Below are 6,511 nucleotides of genomic sequence, written 5' to 3' on the forward strand. Positions count from 1 at the left end.
CAGCCGCGTTTCAGCCCTTGCTGCCAGGCGGGCGGGAAGCTGAAACGGTTCGTTCCCCTTCCCCTCTCACAGTTTAGAGCCAGGGCGACACCGTATCAGGAGCTCTGTGACAGCGATTGCAGGCCCAGGGCACGGAGACAGGTCTCCTGACCAGAGGCCAGGGATCAGCTGGCTCCTCACATGGCGCCGGGGTGCCATGGGGTCGGGTGAAGGCGAAGTGATAAGGCCTGAGGTGGCATTACACTTATTGTAATAAATATGTATTACAGCTCTTCAGTTTGAGCTTTTTGGCCTGGCTACACATTGTCCTGCCACCATCCCTTCATTTCAGTGTATTAAACTTCTGCGTTTGCAGCGTTACAGCAACTATTCCACCCTATTTATTGCTCTTTGTGCTGTCACCTCTCTGCATTTTCTGTTCCCACTTTCCTGTGATTGTTGTCTGTTTTTAGCCTTCTCCTCTGCCATGCATTTGAATCTCCCCATTATTTTTGTCCTTCACCCCCGCACTGTTTGCTTTTGCTGTGTTTCTCCTTCCCAGTCACCCATGAGCCTGTTCCCTCTCATCCATTGCTGTCCCACTCACTTGTTCATTCTCTCCAGTTTCCTTTCCCAAGTTTCTGACGGATGTTGCCCTTCTATTTGACAACAGCCCTGCCATCCTGCACCCATATAGGTAGCTGGGTAACTATATGGCAAGAATAATATAGTTCTATACCCTAAGTTACATGGGCTGTATATGATGTCAATTAAGAGATTTGCACAGGGGAAATCAGAAGGGCTTAGCTGACTGGAAGTAGAAGGTTTGTGCATAGCTGAAGGATTTCTGCAGAAGTATTAGTTGCAAAACAGAAGAAATGCTTGGAGGAGATTAACTTTGAGCTCTGAGACATGCAGTGTAATGGGATAAATGGAGGTGAAGTGAAAGACAGGACCAATGTGATTAGTGGAAGGCAAAAAATAGAAATATCAATACAGAAAATGAAGGTGCTTAACAGTAGTGTTTGATGCAAAGGTATTGACACAAGGTGGGCAAAGAGCAAGCCTATGAAAAAAGTTATTAAGGTTTTGAAAAATTGTCAGCCAAGATTTCAGTCCATTACAGTAACTTTTTAATATTTTTTTTTACAAAAATCCATGAGGGATTAAGGCATCATAACCAAAGCATCATAACCAAAGGTTTTAGAAACCTCTCCAGAGACGTTTAATGAGGTTCTGGGGGATTTTCAGAGAAAGAGAGGAGCTAGAGAGGGGAAACAAGGTTGGCAGGATGAAAACTACAAGGAGAAAAATGCTCTTTCCAAACAGCAACAAATATTTTTTTCCAGAATAAAAGTACTCTTTCTTTTTGCAAATCTAAAATATAATCTTAGTAACATTCTTACTGTTTTTAAAGTTCTCATCCAATATAGCTATCAGATCATTACACCTTCAAAGTGCCAAAAGTATTAGCTAAAGGATCTCTGCTAGTTAGACGCTGAGGCAACAAAATCAGTGGTTGAGATTAGGGAAGTTAGGGCCACTGGTTTTGTATCCAGCTTTTATCTAAGTCTTAATAAACAAAAGAGGCATAATTTTTTATATAATAAATACTTAAATATGTTCACAAGCACAACAATGCAAGGTTCTTTTTGTTTAGAGCCCTCTAGGAATAATAACATATATATATATTAGGATTGCAAATTTGCACATTTTTTTCTAAGATCCACAACATGATTTATTTAATATGATTTGTTTTATTGAAACAGTTGTGGTTAATTCTCTAATACATAGTTGGTAACTGGGTAGAAAATAGGCTTATATTAGAGATGACAACAAATAGCAAGATACATAAGGAGCTAGGAAAATTTATCTCAGTATTTATCTGGGGGAAAAAAAAAGTGTTTGAAAGAATAGAATTAGCAAGGTTTATGATTTACCCAACATTATTTGTTAGCAGATACCCGTTTTCCATTTAATAATTTTTAAAATGTTGATTCAAACATCATGACTGTAAAACCAAAATGTTTTTGTCATTTTGAAATTAAGCGTACATCAGATTAGATGCAGAGTTCAAACAGATTGATCTTTGTGATCATAATGAGCTGTACTTGGGACCTATTGCTTGGGACCTCCATGATTATAGTACATCATCATTCTGAATTTTCCACGTGTTTCATTTTTTCTTTGTTTTTGGGGATTATAAGATCCCAGAATTAAATGGCTCTAACAGAAATGTTAGATTCTGAATCAAGTGTTTCACTGCATTGCCATTGTTGCTCTTCCAGCAAAGGAGGAGATAGGTCACAGAACAAAAGAGCTCTGTCAGTATAGAAGGTAGGAGTGGTTCAGGCCAGAAAGGTGTGCGTAGCTGGTGTGATGTTAGAATAGTTCATTGCAGAAGACTGCTGAGGATCAATATATAGTTTTACCTTTGCTTAGACCAAAGAACATGTGTTATTTAGTTGTTACCTATGGCCCTCTTCCTTCTGCAGCCACAAATTTTGTGATCTCTCTTTCATCCCCTAATAAAATTATAAAAGCATGAGATTTTTATATTAAGCTATCACCTTTACACTTTTAGACACATTTTTTGTTCATAATATCTTCTTCTTATTGGCCGAAAGATTCATTATACAGAATTTTCCATGCTTCTCACAAAAGTTGTGACATTTAGTAGAGACCTAGAATACTATCAACAGCCAGCATTGTAGGAAGGGACAGGATTTCACTGTATATCACATTACTTGTTAGAAACACAGGAACAACTGTGGTTTAGAACAACATTTCCTTCCACAAAATCCATTGCAAATGTGTCAGGCCAAACAGACAATAGCTGGCACTCTTGCTCAAGTTTTTGGTGTTTGCTTTTGGTTTTGGTTTGTTTTTTTAAATAAGGCCCACGCTTGCTAACAAATAAATAGCATCATATATATGCAAAAATACTCACCATTTTTAGGCCAAGAATCATGTTAAGGATCATATATTGTCTTTGGTATGTGGTAGAGCTAAATTCAATTACACATACATATGACAGAGGCCTGTAGTAAAATATTACCTCTGTTGATCCTACCTCTAGAAGGAAGAGTATTTTAGAGGATCTGCTGCTGCCTGCTGTACCCTCCATCCTAGGAAAGAGGAATGCTTCTCTAAGGCAGTGTAACACAAAGTGTTTTGTTCTTCCTTGTACACTAGTTTATTAGACCAGGACAGTCTGTACTGCTTAGATTACCCTGCTCCAGGTTCAGCAGTCATAGAGAGGCTGTTTACTGCACCACATTTACACTCTCAGGTCTGAATGCTGGTACTTTTCTCAGTCAACACCCATGTTTTTAGGCCCAAAAATCCAAAGCAATACGGTCCAAACTTGAAGGAGGTCTGTGTTACCACCATGGCTGCCTCTGTTGCATCAGTGTGCCACACAGCGCTGCCATATCTCGTGGTCCATGTGACATAAGCTACTGTTCACACCATGCCTCTTATTGGTGTGCTTCACAAGCAGGGCGTGCACAGGGAGCCTCATGCAGACCAAAAACCACAGCCTGTGCAGGCTGAACCCAGTCATAAGGAAGTAAACCAGAGACAGGCTGACTGCAGCACTCACAGATGAAGGCAAAGAATTTTAAGTTAGCAGGCAGTTGTTTGCTTCTTTACTTATTTATTCTAAATGTACCAGAGAGGATGTCAAACTTATATCCAAAGCCTATCACTGTAACCTTAGCAACTGTAACGATTACAGCCCCTTCACACTTGAATAGTTTACCTACCTTAAATTTTTGCTTCGTTTTTCTAGTTCCAGTTTCCTGGAGGGGAGAGAAGGAAGAGCTGAATTTTGGAATGAATTGTAAGTGAAATTTAATACTTAACAGCATTCTGAAAACTTGGATTTTTTTCTTTTTTTAATCTCTAAATACTAAGTTTTTACTTTAAAAGACTAAAAATACATAATTTCTATGCAATAATAGGAAAAATAATATGAACTCACGTACAGCATTTTCAAACATCAGTGGAGTGGTAGGTTCTGGACAATGTGTAGCTATTAAATCAATAATCCAGACACCGAGGGAATTCCCCAGACAGCTGTTGGATTTTTTCCCCTAATCAGTAATAATAATCCAGTGGTGTTTGAAATGGCATGACTGTAAATTGGAACGTTTTTTTGTGCTGATATTTTCTCATCTGTCTCCAGTGGCTTCCTAGAATACAAAGAAAACCAAGTATTATGAATAGCCATGTGTTATGAAAAATCTGCTAGCTGTTTGGGTATCTGAAGTCTGCAAAAAATATTTAGACCTCACTGACAAATATCCTAAGCTGTTTTACCACCAGTATGGCCTGTTTTCTTTTGTTTTCTAGCAGAATTACCATGATGGATGTCACTTGCTTGTGTCAAGTTTTGTGTGGCAGGAGTTGGGGAGGTGTGGGGGAACCAAGCAACTAAGCACACAGATTTTGAGGGACAATGGGACTAGGGGATGGGCAAGCTGACCTAATAAGTTTCTTCCATCTCCAGTGTCTCCAGTTTTGCTTCCATATAGATTTCAGTGCAATGGAAATGTGTATTCTATTTCTAGTAGCTGTATACACATATTCAGTACCTAGTTTCTACGCTAGTCTAAGTTATTTTTTTATATATCTATAACCAGCATACTTAAGAGTATCTAGACTGCTATTTAAAAATACAAACATTTTTCTTTGTTCTTCTCTGCTTCACTGCACTATTGGGGCTTATTTATTTCAGTGTCATCCTTCCTAACCTAATCTAAACAATAACCTTGGCTCAACAATTTAAACATATTGAATCCCCAACCAGAGTAGTTTTCCCTAGTAATACTCTGATTACAGCAGCCTTTATGTCTGAACAGGAAAGGACCTTAAACACTAAATCTCATCAGCACTGTGAAAAATAAGTGGTAAGCATCAGTCACATTTTCTTGAAATACCACAAGCCTTTCTTGAGGCCTAATCCTTTAATCTCTGGATTTTGGGCACTTCTGTTCTGATTACTAGGGATCAAAAGGTTTGGCAAATGCTCTTCAGACCACTCTTCGAAGTGGCCACTGTAACATTACCAGGTTGTTATGACAATTGTATAATTTTTCGTTGTAGTAGTAGCTGGTTTGGTGTTTGTTTTTTTTGTTTTCTTTTGGGGGGGCAGGGGACGGACACACACAAAAAAACCCCACAAAAAACAGAGAAGTTAGTTTATCAATGCTCCAGTCTGTCACACTGAAAACTAATAAAGAAGCACATGGTCCTCTAGTACAGTAGTTCAGAGGATTTGAGAACATGGCAATGTCAAAGTAAAAAGGAAATATCCTTCACTGATGATGGAAATTCTTCCTACTGTGTAAGACACATTTTCCAATGGAGGGTACCCATAAAGGGCTGCTGCAACGTATGCAAATGCTGTTTTCCTAGCTTGTTGCCAAAGCTACAAAGTAGTAATTTGTTTTACTGAAACTAGAAGTCTTGAACCATTTCTGACCCGACAAGCTGTCATGTGTGAAGTTACATTAGAAAAAAAGAAAGAATTTTGCATGTCATCCATAGACCAAAATCAGTCCCTTAGACCCTACTACCAGATAGATTTGTCAAATGTTCATTGGTCTGTTCTGGAAGTATACAGTTTTTTCCTAAAAGAGATGATTTCCTCATACTCTTTCAAACAAAGGCTATGTGAGTTGAAAGAAATCAGTGATGACTCCTTCCCAAGTTTCATGTTACTTATTGCAAACTAGAAATAAAATTGGGCTAAATATTTTTCCCTATGTTTGATCACCAGGACTCCTAAAGATTGTCACTTTACATGTTAGATCTCTGTCTGAAGAAAACAAACCCATCTCACTTAATTTTAAGAGCAGAAACATGTTTCAACAGAGAGGCATGCTATTGACAGGGTAGATTTTGAAAAAGAAACAATCTTGTCACCTAGATGCAGAGCCCTGCAGGTATAACAGGAGCAAGTGCAAATCTGTCCAGGCTATTCCTGTTCATCAGAGCCCTCACTACTGACCTGTATTTATTGTTCCTGTCCATGCAGTTGTCGGTAAGAAATCCAATTGTGTATTTAGTACCAAAAACCCTAGAGCCTGAAGGAGCCAAATACTCTTCTGCTCTTTTCAAGCATATTTTTATTTGCATAGGTATGTCATCACTTGTATCCAGTTCCTCTTCTCTTGGAAGATTATGTTCTGCTACATAGCATGAAATTCATTTAGAAAACACTTTTTTATACTGTTGCTTTCATGGGCTTGCCACATTGTATATTTGAGCATGCATACCAAGGGTGAATGCAGATGAGGTCTTTCAAAATTACCTTACTGTGGTGACAACACCACAATAGATCAGGCCTTCACTATAAACTTGCATATTTTGATTAATTTTTCATTCAGTGCAGAGTAAGACATAATGGTTCTAAAATATTCAGTGAATACAGCATGGCATCACCAGGCAAATTAATATCACGTAACAAGTACAAACAAGTTCTAACATTTTAAATGTGTCAATGTTAGCATTCAATGTTAGTCTT

This window comes from Phalacrocorax aristotelis, chromosome 7 (assembly GCF_949628215.1).
Source record: "Phalacrocorax aristotelis chromosome 7, bGulAri2.1, whole genome shotgun sequence".
NCBI classification, from domain to species: domain Eukaryota; kingdom Metazoa; phylum Chordata; class Aves; order Suliformes; family Phalacrocoracidae; genus Phalacrocorax; species Phalacrocorax aristotelis.